The sequence below is a fragment of the Glycine max genome, chromosome 5 (assembly GCF_000004515.6).
Source record: "Glycine max cultivar Williams 82 chromosome 5, Glycine_max_v4.0, whole genome shotgun sequence".
Classification (NCBI taxonomy): domain Eukaryota; kingdom Viridiplantae; phylum Streptophyta; class Magnoliopsida; order Fabales; family Fabaceae; genus Glycine; species Glycine max.
This window is the reverse complement of record NC_038241.2, coordinates 37230095-37245593: the sequence shown is the minus strand read 5'-3', so window position 1 is coordinate 37245593 and position 15499 is coordinate 37230095. Positions and strand designations below refer to the sequence as shown.

General features: G+C 26.7%; 1 pseudogene; it reads right to left on the bottom strand.

The window, feature by feature from the left end:
- Positions 1–2994: 2994 nt before the first annotated feature.
- Positions 2995–4821, bottom strand: LOC100812194 (probable WRKY transcription factor 13; annotated as a pseudogene).
- Between the last annotated feature and the right edge of the window lie 10678 nt (positions 4822–15499).

Sequence of the window (15499 nt, the reverse complement as noted above, 5' to 3'; positions counted from 1 at the left end):
TTGTTTTATAGGTATTTTTCTGTGTTGTTTTCAATTAAAACACAAATAAATAATATGTAAACATGTTTGTGTTTTATTGAAAAACAATACAAAAATGTCTATAAATTAAATATATAAATGTTGTCTTATTATTATATGCTAATTCTTTAGTTTTAAATTTGATACTTTCCTCTCTTTTTTCTTTAATGTAGGAATGATCAAACTTTGAACTACAAACTTATGAAAGAATATGTTTATAAAGTTAAGGGAAGTTCTTCAAGGTAATTATTTTAAAGTTTGCATAAAGGTTACGAGTCTTTCTCACTAAAGTTAGATAAAGTAAAACGAGTATATATATTGAACTAGATTTAATTCTCATACCTATTTTCTCCAAGCTTGTTTAGTTTAATGTTAGTACTTTTGCACTTTTGTTTGGAAATCCTACATTGCATTGCGAGTTTTATTGTTTTCGGATGTTAATCAATCTCTTTTGAGGCGTTATAATCATAAGACAAATTCCAGTAAACTCTCTAAATAATGCTCAAGATATACTATTTTGAATATTTAATCAATTTATGTCAAAAAATAAAATAAAATATGAGATATAAAAATTCTCATTTCTAACTATTATTTATTTGTGTATCTCAGTTTTGGGGCATGTAGATTGGCAAAAGCACTTACTGACTTTGAACGCACTATTGATGCAGCCTCTAAAGAAGAGTAATGAACACCTAAACCTATATATTAGATGAACTTAAACCCTATATTTAACAGCACATATTCAATAAACAAAACAAAAAACAAATTCCATGGAACACTTTAAACAAAAATCTCTTTCTTTGTAGGTGTTCGAAGGCACTGAAACAAGTTCAACGTGAATTTTCTGCTCTAGAAGAAAAACTTCATATTTGCCTTAAGGTAATTGTTTTGTACATATTTTTCAGTTAATAGTAACTCATGAATAATATGCACATATTTGTTCCTTGTCAATATAAGTTTGATTATGTTACATTAAAATATATTGTTGCCACGAGAACATAACAGCTAAATCTACAAGATTAGACTTGACACTAATACTTAAGGGTTGCTTTGAGGTGTGTTATTAATTTTATTAAATAAGTCTATTAGAGAATGAACGAATATTTGACTTGTTTAAATTGAGGAGGAGACTGAGACTAATCAAAAGTCTTTTTACATATGTAAAATGTTAGTATTAACACATAAATGTTTTTAATTTCAACTGATAGCACAAAGTATTTTCATATTCCCTCCTGGTTCGTGGTCCTTCTAGTGTTTTGGTTACTATGTACAGTTGTCTTCTTAGTCTATCACTTTTAATTAGTTCATTGCATTGATATTGTATAATCTTTATTATGTACTTATTGTGAAAAATTTTTTTGCTACAGCTTGAAAGAAGTTTAGTTCTCAAAGCTATTGAGGGAATGGCCAATATGTGAGAGTCAACTTATTGCACTCTATTGCTTTGTTGCTATCATATTTTGTGTAAATCAATCTGAATAGATTGATTTTTTATTTTTCTTTGTAGCAAAGATATTGCGTTTGGTTTAAAACATTGATATCGATCTATATGAATTATGCCAAATTATTATTGCAATTAGTGTTGTATTTGAATTTAATCTCCATTTTATGTTATGCTAATTTAATTTGAGTGTCATTAATCAAAATATATGTTCAAACACCACCTACGTTATCAATTTGAAGGGATTATGCGAGAGTCAATTTGATATGGTTTTATTGACAAGAATATATATATATATATATATATATATATATATAGAGAGAGAGAGAGAGAGAGAAATAATGCATTTATATCACTTCAGTTTTTTAATACATAGATAGTAACTAAAATATTAAAAAAAACATTTTTTTTCTTTTCATGAGTAATTATAATACTTTAAAAATTAATTTAGATTTTCACATTATAGCTAAAGAATTTTCATACAAATATCATAGATAAAGTGTTACTACCGCGCGCATGTTAATTATAATTTTGGGTGAGGGGGTTCCTTGAAAATGATTAATGAACACCCGTGTATTATTTAATACCTAGAGAGATAAAGAAAGAGAAATATATGTATGATAAATATTATATGATAAAAAGAGAAAAATGAGTGTTATCGGATATTTATAATAGAGATGTGTTCATATATCACTACTCGAATTCCTTTTATGTGTTGCAACCGAGCTTGGTTAGCTAGCATATAATTCGAGCATTTGTTGGGCGGAAGGAAAACAATATTCATAAGTAGTTGAAGATCAATGGGTTACTATGACGTTGAATTTCCTTGATTTTAGTAGTTATGGTTTGCTTTTAGTACAGGTAAGTAAGGTATAAGTGTCACAAAAATGTTAACAACACGCTCTTACAGTCCTCGCATACTATATATATAAATGTAAATTATCTTGTTAGCATTCTTATTTTTTAAAACTGTTTTTTTTTTTACTCAATGGATTGAATACTCTTTCAATTCTTACCAAAAAATATAAAACTATAGACGTTTTTCTGACAGAATTATCTGAATTGCTAATATAAACTATTGTGAGTTTTATGAGTTAATAATGTTAATAGTATGATGCAATATTAAATTAATAGATAATGTTGTTACTATAAAAAAATTATATATATATATATATATATATATATATATATATATATATATATATATATATATATATATATATTATCATTCTTAGTATCAGTATACTATATTTAGTGTAAACAATCATTATACTATATAGTGATTCATTTAGTTTAAGCCCACAATGATTATTCATTTAATCAGTATACCAAGACACAAGCTAAATGCGTAGCATATATAAAAATAGAAAAGTCAAATACACTCTCATGGTGTGCTTGTAAGTGATGAAAACGCGGGAATAATGGATGGAGAATATCAGGCATTTTATAAATACATTGACTCCTTCCTCTATACTTAATTCATTTTTCATCTCAACAAATCACACCCTTAAGAACGTATACATTTTACACGAATATTATGGTTGGCGTGTAGTGTACCATAACAAGAAGCTATCAAGTTGAGATGGAGTCTTCGAGATCATTTGATGGAGAGTGAACATGTCTCCCTTCATATGTGGTTATCACCATCCTTGGATCCTCGGCGAAGCGTTCCACTCGTTTCTTTACACGACAATTATCTTGTATGCAACGGTAATAGCTTCTATACATGCAAATGTAGGCCAAAACACAATAAGATAACTTCATAATGCTTATAATCGTTCAATGAGTTGTTGTGATCGATCATATTTTTAGAGAGTGAATTTTATTCCAACTGATGAAATATTTAACCCCCATAGTAGTATTAATTAGTGACTATTAATAACAAAAATCTTCATGCTATAATCAGAATCAGTATCTAAGAGTTATCAATACCATAATTAATGCAGGCACTATAAAAACCATTTTGTATTTTTTTCCCGAAAGTGCTTTAATGGGTTTGTGAGAAAAGCAAGAGTATCAATGTATCATGATCTACTCGGTGAGTGTCAGGAAAAAGTTCTAATAGACCAGTTACATTTACATATACTATATACATCTGAGGGTCATAATTATTTAGTTCTTTAACCTTGGCAAAATTTTCTTCCTATCCTTTGAACAAATTTATATATGCTTTATATATACATTTTGAACTTGACATATAAAGTGGACTTTTGCTTTTATATATATCTTTAATTATTATAGGCATCCGCACATTATTTAGAAAATTAAGATCTTGCCGAAACTAGTAGCAAAGCCAGTTATGTGATTATGATCAAAACAATAATGAAAGAGAGGTAACAGATTAGAGAGAGAGAATATGTTGCAAGTGTTGGGATATACAATCGATCATCAAAGGTTTGATCAATTTAATATTCTTTAATCAACTTAAAAATTAAAGAAAAAACAAAATGAGAGAAGCTTTGAATTCATGATCATACCTAGGGTGATGCGTGCCCTTCACAACTTTCTGTCCATACTTCCTCCACTTGTAGCCATCGTCCAATTCATCCATATCGCTCATGGTCTTGAAGCAAAACCTAGGCTCTCTCACCTTCCTTCTTGCCTTGATTTTCTTCATCTTCGTGGCTGAAATTTCCGAGATGATGATCATCAATTCCACTTCTTTTACTGCTGAAGCAATCAGCCACTTCTCCAAGTGCCCTAAATTCATTCATAATGGAATCCCAACTCTCTTTAATATCTATATATAGAGAATATATGTTTCTGTGCAGAAAAATTGTTGCATGATCCTATTTCATCATGGTCTTCATTATAATCTTCTCATGGCATGCAATCAAGTATTAGTAATTCTTTTTTTAAAATTGAAAAATTCGAATACATATTACCTAAAAATTGACAGGATCAATCATAAACATTTAGTAATTTAGAACTATCTAATATTTTTTTTATCTATCTAATGGTTAATGAATTTACTCAATTACATGTCAAAAAAAGGTTAACGTGCGTGGTTGGATATTATGAGAATTTATTAAAGTGGTATTGTCTCACCATGGATTTACACTTAATCTATGCAAGGATAGGAATTGAGCTCCTCGAAAGCTAGAAGTGAGGTCTTCCCTTGACTTTTGAGCAGTGGTTGAGAATAGGGTTTCTGCTGTTAGATTTGATACAGAATCTTGTTGAGATATAACAAGTGATGAAGAAGGTGCTATGGAGCTGAAGGCTTTCAGAGAGGATTGATGGCAACCCAAAGGAGGGAAAGTAAGGTTTGTTGGAAAGGGAAAGAAACCTATCTGTGTAGGCATCTGATCCTGCTCCTCGAATAAGCTGTGGTGAACAATGGAATGGGAAGTTGTTGACATCACTTATGATTTTTTCTCTTTCTCCTTCTCCCTTGTCTCTTCCACTACACCGTTCCTATATATAATATAGAGGTTAATGATGTTTCTAGAGGAAGAGAGGTTTGGCGAGAATTGAAAATAGGTGGTTTCTCTCAAACCTTCTGGGGGGGAGGGGGGGGGGGGGGGAGTTGAGATTACACTCTAATGGAAAGGACCGTGTTACAGTAGCCACCAACAAAACATCCAAATGACTTTCAAAAACACTAATAATTAGTGTTCTACGTGATTAACATAAGCATGATTCCATAATTTATAATTAGTACGTGTTCTACGTAAGGTGGTAGTCGAGTGTACATCAAAGCTAATCCGTGGAATAAAATACTCACGTTAAATAAAAATACTCTAATTCGAATATTGTAAAATCTAAAAAGATAATCTTTCAGGAGAAGGTGAATTAATGGAAGTCTAAATAGAATTATCTTCCTCTTTAAAAAAACAAAAAAGAAGAAGAAGAAGATCGAATTATCTCAAATCTCTCAAGTAAATTAAAAAACTTAAACATATGTTACGTGGAGATCGAATAATCAATTAGCTAAAACTATAGATACGCGTTTGTTCTAGATTACTTAATAATTGTTCTTTAAAATGGGGTTGACGTTAACATTCTTTATCTCTTTTTATCTTTTCTTTTATTAATTATGTTGTTAATTAATATTATATCAAATATTATTTATCTCCTCTCTCTCGTTACTGACTACACCAAAAGAGAGGTTTCCACATAACATGGATGTTCCAGGAGTATTATATATTTTTTATAATTAAGAAATTTAACTCAATTAATTAAATAAAATAGGTAAGTTATTATAAAATATCATTTTCAATTTTTTTTAAAAAATATCAATTTTTATAATATGACTGATTTATGTATGTCAAGACAAAAAATGATCGAGCAAGGCATTCTCTTATTTATTTGAAGTCTCAGCTTCGTGCACAAGTTGGATTGGAAACTAAACATGCATGCCGCAAGTCTCATGTTCCTTGATGTTTACTTTCAAACAAGAACCAAATTATTTCGGGGGGCATGAATGCCAACTGTGAAAACAGCTTTTACTACGTCCCTCATCAAGAACTGTACTACTCTTATTTTCTCTCCACGCGCTCTGATAATTAAGAATATAGCATGAGAAAAACTGGTGTACTAACAATAAACGAAAACGGTAGATTTTGCGAATCGCTTGCAACCTAGCTGGTCATGTTTCTAGTTTAAATTAAAGGGTCACAAACAGTAGTGTTCAGAACACTGCACATTAATTCCCTGAAGCAAAAGAACACAGTGACACTCAAGCGAATCATGGTCGTTTCAGTGTGTCTGAAAGTGACTGTTCAAGGCTTCAAGCTAGCTAGGTCTTATTTGCGCCAGCGTGATGAGACGCTAAAGAAAACCAATGCTATGATTCATGATTATCTGATGTTGTATGATACCTACCACCATCCCCAATTACGACCAAAGCCAAGCCCTGTCTATATTTGAAGAAAATTTCAATGCTTCCATATTTAGTATGTGGTTGATTGAAATATAATTTAGATGTACGTGAAATAAATTATTTTTTATTCTAATGTGTGGTTTGAACATCTTTTTTCTTTAATATAATTTAAATATAAAAGAACTTAACTTTGATATCAATGGAAGGAAAAAGGTATTCAAAATACACAATAAAATAAAAAATGATCTATTTTTCATCTAAATTATATTTCAATGGACGACATAATTAAATGTGTATATATTAATGAACTCTTGAAGCATAAAAAATTTCTTTAATAATGTGAAGATTCTGTATATATTCATACTAAGACTAATTTTTATGTGTCAATAACTTTCACTGATGGAACAATAATTAGTGGTGTTAGGAGAGAATGAGAAAATAAATGATCATAAGTCTCTTCAACATGTAGTCTAGAAATGTATTTATAGTACGCTGAAGATAACATGTTTATGATAAAATCAAAACAACTATCTTATCTTTTAAGTCATTTTAAAATATTTTAGTAATTTGAAATTAGAAATAATAATTGACCAAGTCCAACTAGTATGTAAGAGCTTTTTAAACCAAATTCCAAACATGAAATCCTACAATTTGTTTCTTTTCTCTCACCAAATATTTCAAATTATTTATATTGTCAGTGCTAGCAAAAAATATAATAATATTCTACTTAGAAAATTAATTAATCATATGATTATATTAAATTTTCTACTTTAATTGGTCATCAAATATTAAAATAATTTTCTTAGCAAAAATTAAAACACTTATTTGTATATAACCTCGTAAGTTCAATATTAAGCCGATAATATATTAATCAAATTAATATATTAATCAAGGTAGACATCTATAAATATTTCTTAACGTCCAGATAACATGAAGTAGCGTTTTACTTTCAAAAACCATTGGAAAAATATAATAATTTCTTTCATCTTTACATCTATGTGTTTAACTTTAGAGTTGATGAATATCTTCTTGATTAATCATTAATTTTACAGGTATTTAATTATATCCAATATTCATTCAACAAGTGTTCTAAAACATGATGTGTTTCAGATAAAAAAAACTATTAAACCTCTTCTTGAGAATTTTTTATTGACAGTATATGATAAATTTAACCATTAGAAAATTTTAATTGAATCAATTCAATGCTTACATTCACATGTGACTCATCTGTATATATGTAAATTAATAAATAAAATCTATTAATATTTATCCAATAAAGATAATAGCATATATATTAATCTATCCGAATTATTAATGTTCTATTTACAATAATCTTATGATAAAAAATAATTTAAATTAAAATTAAAAAAAAATATTTCTGATTATCATATTCTCTATTATAATAATAAGTCTTTAATTTTAATCAATGATATACATTATCAAATAAATTATTTAATTAAACAATGAAATATGACAATAATAATAAAACAATACTTTATTATTAAAACTAGAATTAATTAGCTACTTTGAATTGTGAGTATATAAATTTATTTCGGACAATATTCACCTATATATTTTCTTTCCCACTTCACCAAAAGGAAAATGAAAGCCCTGTTGTGTTATTATATTATTGGTAGGGGAAGAAATATTTAATATATATGATCTCTTGACCTTTTCTTTACATATTCATGATCGTACCAAATTTAAGGACTCTAACTTTAATGATACAAACATGATCGATAATGATAGCTAGACAGACATATTATTATCGCACTTTTGAATAAAAGTTTGTTTTTATTATTCTTTTATTTTAAAATTTTAAGATATTTATTTCCTGTATACATAAAGTTGTAAGACTATAGGCTTTCTCAAGTCTCGTCTCTTTCCATTCTTTCTCATTTAAGTACACTCCTTTCTTAAGCGGCGAACTTCACTCTCTTAGTATGCTTTTGTTATATTCTTTTGTTTCTGATATCAACAAAATGATTTGACAAAGTACTAGCTAGTATAATTGAATATTAGAAATTAATATCTTAAAATTTTTATATTCTATATATATATATATATATATTATCTTTAAAATTCAAATTCATTTCTAACGTACAGATATATAATCTTATAGTTTTATTATCAAAACTCTTTTGCCTAACTTTTTTTTATCTTCTCCAATCTATCATTTTTAATATCTTTAATTTTAACTTGAATATTTTTTTTTAAAATATCAATAATTAAAAATAACAATATAACACAACATAATAATTTTCTTATAAAAAATTTAGAATATAATTTATATGTTCAAAAACATTTATTCATTTATTACACATTTTAATTATAATATAATTTATATGTTTAAAAATATTTATTTATATAAAATAAACATTTATTCTATGCCACACATAAGTTAAAATACTAATTAATTATTATTATTTTACTCATGTCTTTAAAAAGAAGAAAAGAAAAATAATAAATAAGAGAGAAGCTATATGTTAAAAGATTTGTTTTGATCTTTTATCCTTTAAATTTGAGTTATTGCTGTCCTTTTAATACTAACTAGTAAATTATTAGATAACTCTCATTCAACTATATATATCATGTAGTCCTAAGTTGGAAATACATGGATGAAATGGAGTTATATGCCAAATAAATGGATGATCAATTACTTGTCGCAATTATTAGTGAGAATCAATGTTAATGTGCTTTGTTTGTTCATAAAAAGTTGGGATTATATACCAAGTAAATGGATGATCAATTAATTGTCGCAATTAATTGGGACAAGATCCGTGTAATAATTGTACCAAGGGACCGATATTTAACATTTAAATATGGTCTTGATATTGTGCTCTACTTGACTTTCCAATCAGATCCTACTAATAAGTTGTAAAATTAACTAAAAATTATCTGGTAATTAAAAATTGAAAAACTTATTTATTAAATTATATTTAATCAGTACACCTAGCTCTCTAAATAACTAAAAAAATATAAAATAACATAATAAGACCATAATTTATTTTAAAAGGATAATTAGAAAATTAGATAAATTTATTGAAGATAAAAATAAAAAAACTAAAAACTAATATTTTTAAAAATTTTACTCCAATTAACGTTTTAAAAAATATTAAAAACTACAAAAAATTATTTATTAAATAATCAAATAATTTTTTCAGCAAGGAAAAATCTAGTTAAATACTTTACGGAAGCCTAAGTTTACATGGAACACAAACCGGTAACTAACTTCTAGGAATTTGGATAGGGCTTAGTATGAGTTTACAAAAGCAAAATGGGATGAAGGTAGAATTTGCAGCATAGAAAAGATCCTTTAAGAGGCCTTGGTATTTGAGATCCCTATCTCATTATTGCTTTGGGATGTGGTTCAAGTGCATTGCACGTTATATGGGCTAAGTTGTTAAACTACATATATTGGACTAGTTATCGTCGAATAAATAAATTTGGGTGATGCTAGGTGTAACTAGCATTATTATATTATTATTGATATATTCAGTATTTTAAGTGAATAGATAAAATTGTCTTTCACTTAAATTGATTCGCATGACTCATATGGATCAACTTGATTCGTATGAGTCATAGTTGATTCATATGAATTATATGAATCAATTTAATTTGTATGACTCATGTATTAACTTGATTCGTATGACTCATAGTTAATTTATATGAGTCATACGGATCAACTTGATCTGTATGATCTATACAGATCAAATTGATCTGTATGTGTAATTTTAACTTATAGATCAAGTTAATCTGTATAGATCTTACGGATCAACTTGATCTGTACTTATAACTTACACATACAGGTCAACTCACGCACACCTAGTAAAATGCAACAAAATGACGTACCTTAAATGCTGACGGGATGAAACAACCACCGCAACAATCACCACTGATCTGTAACACTTTCACCTTGACCCAAGCAACAATTCTCTCAACAATGAAAAACCAATACGAACCAACAACAGAGGTAGTAAGAAAAAAAAACAAAAAAAACAATGAAGACGTAAAAGAAAAAATAACATTACAACCAACTTCAAAAGGAAGAAAACACCAGGAACATTTAGGAAATTAAAAAAATTATTGAGTGCACCAGCACCTAGCATCACCCAATAAATTTTCCAATCAATCTTCTATAAGCAAAAGCATTTGAGCTATCTGGCAATGCCCGGATAAGTCTTAGCATTTTTTTTGCCTTTTGAAAAATAAATATAATTGACAATAAATTAATATTGCAGTGTAAAATAAAATATATGTGAGAGGGGATTCGCTTACTCTAAAATAAGTTTAAAAAATTACCCTTAATCTAAACCATTCATTTTATATTAAATCAATGATTAGATTAAACAACTAAATATAACTGAAGAATAAATTTTAAAAATCACTCTTAACCTGAATCATTTATTTTATACTAAATCAATTGTTCAATTTTTTCTTTATCTTACAAAAATCAGTTTTAATAAAAAAAAAAAGACTAAGTAGACTTAAGTTTTATTTCTGTTAATTAATGTGAGAATTTGCTAACCATTTGTGAATAATTCAAATCACTTCAGGATTTATCTAATGTAAACCTTTTATAGCTTCATGAGTTTCGTTTCCTAGTTAGAAAATAAACTTCACAATCAAAAAATTATCCACAAATGCTTAGCAAATTAAAAAATCTTAGTCTTAATTGTCAGAAAACTTAAGGATATATTGAATTAATAAAGTTCAATAATTTTTTAGAAACTTAATCATCAAAAGATACCAATTTTTTTTTCATATGTTTAATAATTCATTAAAAATATTAAAATAATATATAAAATGTTATTATTTGTCATTATAATGAAGTTATAGGGCATTCACATTGTGCACCCTATCCTCGCAACAAATATAACATGCCACCGCCGACCCACTTGGGGTTGCCAGAATTAACTCATATGGATAAGATTCCCGGCATGTCAAAGGGGAGTTTATCTTCCTATTCCTATTCGCTATATTCCGATTGTTATTTGGCAAAATTTTAAGGCAAGCAAGTGAATTTTAGGTAAAAACAATTGATTTTAAGAGAGGTAAATTTTGATTGATAATATTCCATTGAGTATGGGATTTATAAAGTTATTTTCAATCTTATAAAAAAAAATTGAGTGAAATATGAGTGTCTATCAATATAGTTTTGTTTGCAGTATCTAAAAAAATAAAATACAAGTCTTCTAGTTAAATATATCATTTTTGACATGTGAACATAATCAGAGCATTACATCATTACACATTTCATCTTATAAATTTAAATCTTTATTTTTAAATAAAAGCATTTTTTGAAGCTATTTTTTCTTAAATTTATTAACTTTTTTTTACATTGAGTATTTAGTTTTATTTTTATTTACGATTAATTGTATTTAAAATATTATTACTTAAAATATAAATTTAATTTTAAATATTTATACATTATACCAAATTAAAAATAATTTTTATTAGATAAATTAAATTTTATCATCACTGTTATCTTAATAAATTTTAATTTAAATATCATTTTTAAATTTTAAAATTTGACATATCATGTCAATAAATATTTTAACTTAAGAAATAAAATTGAAGTATTTAATTAAACTGTTTATGCAACCAGTCTTTTAGCCATTTAGCTCTATATATTTTGCTATATTTTTCCCTCTCAAAATGTGTGTAAAATAATCTGAATACATTTTTTCCAAAAAATAGTAGAATAATTAACACGCAACATATAAATAGTAATCATAATTACTTCTTGAGCTTTTCAAGTCATATTTTTCCATACAGTGTGAGCCATGGCCCATGGGCCTAATATGTGACATCCCAAACTATGGCTTCTGGTAAACTGTCCCTACTCATTAATCCTTAAAGTCCATGTATGTATAATTGCAAAACAATTGTAAAACTTTCTATATATTCATCCTCTTCCTTTAGCATTGAGCATAATTTGGTTATGAGGAGTTAAGGACCCTACCCCAACTAAAGGAGAATTACCATCCCGTAAAGTCTTGCTTATTATTACTTACGCTTGCCATTACAAGTTATCACTTATCACGTTAAAAAATTTCAAACTAGGCAATTATATTGCTTGACATTTTTGTTTTGACAATAGAGAGTTTATGTTGCTCAGGTACTAGCATGAATTATTATCGTGATGTAGACATTGATGCCTGGAATAAACCCCTTTCTTTTCTTTTATGTTATTTTCAAGGGAGAGGGTTACTTTGACACGCAATTGAATCTAATGGCGTGTACAAAGTATGCCATTAAAATGGCCAAGCAGTCCAAGTTCATTAAGGAGTGAGAACTATCTATTGTTTGACATTTTTGTTTTGACAATAGATAGTTTTTATACCCAAATGAAGGGGTTGATATTTGCCCCTTCAAATTTCTATTCCCTCCTATAACCATTTAACATTCCAAAAATATCCTTCTCCACAATGCACAATGGAATCATAAGTGTGCAACAAAATCATAATTTTCTTGTGTGAAAAATATGCACAATAAAACCACATTTATGTTGTGTGAGTGGGGTCAATAAAACATATACAATAAAAATATGATTTCGTTACACAATATATAATGGAATCATGATTCTTTTATATATATATATATATATATATATTACATTGTTTTTTTATAGTTTGACAAATAGGTATAATTCTGTTGTGTTGTATGATTCTATTGTGTTATAGAAATTGTTACACAACAAAATTGTGATTTTATTGACTTACCAAAAGCCCAGGAAAAAAAATTGAATCATACAAAATTATGATTCCATTATATTTACAAACATGAGAAAAAATACCTTGTACAAGGAAGAATTGTGAGGCAAGGAATGAAGAGAAAAAAAGAAAATGAGGGAATAAATGAAGAAAAGAAAAGTGGAAAGGGTAAAAAAATGAATAAAGGGAAAGAGGAAAGAGTGATGGGGTGGAGAAGGGTAGCGTCAATTATTGCAAAATGACATTGGTCTTTACAATAGATTGGTAGGGACCAACAGTAATTTTGATGAGACTAATAGCATCACCGCAAATCAAATGAAAAAACTCAGCTGCTAAAATGGTGCCCAACCCAAGTATCCAAGCCGTGTGCTGGTTATTTTTACATGGAAATGTGAACTTTTCTCTAATAATTGTATCCAGCTCAACTAGAGTAAAAAAAATCATTTTAGAAAAATTAAGTAAGTATTTTTTATTGTTAATAAAAAATCAATAATAGTATTGTATGTGTCAAAATTAATAAATATATTATATTCCGTAAATATAATACTTAATAACATTAATATTTTTTTGGAAGAATAATAATATTATAAAAATTAATTATATATTATGTGTAGTAAATATAATAACTAATAATATATGCGAAAATGTAAATACTACATTAATAACATATTTTATAAACTACTGTATCAATATTTGTATTTTAATTCTATTATATTTTATAATTTAGTTTGAAATGTATTATATACAGGGATGAGAATAGTATAGGTTTGAAATAAGATCTTATGGTCTGACATGCTCCGACCTGTTTAATTAATAGTTTAGGTTTGAGACTCTAAAAAAAATTATTTAAATAAATTAGACTTAGACTTAAAAAAACCTTATTGGACCAACCTGTTTATTTATATAATAGTATAATAAAAATGAATATTTATATTACATTAATAATATTATTATTAATTAAATAAATTTATAAGACCAAAATGAGATTATATATAAAGATGAAGCTAACTTTTAATCATCCTTCTAATTACGAGTTCAGACTATATAATATGGTTTTATGTTAGTTTTTTGTTTTCTACATTAATCTTTTTTTATTGTATGTCTTTTATGATGGTGCTTTACGTTAGTCAAGTGCTCATATCATGTCTATTAGCATTTTTAAAAAAATATTTCTCACATCATTTATTTAAAGTTTTTATTCTTTTAAAAACTAAATTTAATTAGCCATGTGATTGTTCTTTAAAATGTTACTGTCCTATTTAACTAGGCTTAGATTTTCATCTATTTAATATTTTTAATAAAGAGTAAGCTTTTGAACAAGCTAATAAGGCAGATTAAACTTTTAAAAAGATCATATAAAACTCTAAAAAAAATTAATATATAATAGATAAAACTTACACCTTAGTTTTATAAAATAGATTAGATCTAATTATTTAAAGTTGAGTCTATTCCCATCCCTACTTATATACAATATTTTTAAAACAATAATAAAAATATTTAATTTAAATATTTCAACACACTTAGACACACATAGGTTATGTTTGTTTAGGTGAAAGGGAGAAAAATAATATTACAATATTTTTAAAAAAATAATAAAAATATTTAATTTAAATATTTCAATACACTTAGACACACATAGGTTATGTTTGTTTAGGTGAAAGGGAGAAAAATAATATTACAATATTTTTAAAACAATAATAAAAATATTTAATTTAAATATTTCAACACATTTAGACACACATAGATTATGTTTGTTTAGGTGAAAGGGAGAAAAATAATATTAATTTTAGGTGGATAGTCTTTACACTTTGTTTTAATTTAACTATTGGTTTTTTATTTTTATTATCTTTGATTCCATCCTCTAAACCAAATACAAAGATAAAAAGAGATGCATTTAAGTATCATGTTTATAATAATATTTTTTGTTAGGAATGTCTAAATATGTGCAACTTGATGTGTCCAATGAGTTGAATAAAGTGTGAAAATTCAATCTCAAATTTATTTTGGTAAAAATTAACTCATTTTTTTTTATCTTAAGTGAGTTGGTTTGTGATTTTTTTTTGCTAAGTATAAGACATCTCGAGAGACTAATTTCTCAAAAAAGTAAAATTCCAAATAAGAAAAAATTCCTCTTTGCATATATGTTGTTCTATTCACGTAGGCATATATATTTTTTTAGGAGAAATAGCCACTTGTTGGTTTCTAATATATCTGATGTTAATTTTTTAAAGCTAATATTTTATAGGTATTGAGTTTTATTTTTAATTTTCAGCACTTATTTATTATTATAACCGATACACTTTATTTCATTTCTATTATTCTGTATTATGTATTATATTTTGCTATTTTTATAGAATAAAAATCACTCATAAAATTTTACTAATAAGGCCGAACAAACTTTTAAAATAATAAAAAACTAGTTGAAATATTATATCAAACAGCCATCATATTAGATGTCACAGTGTCATAGATTTAATTAAAAATATTAATATCAATAAA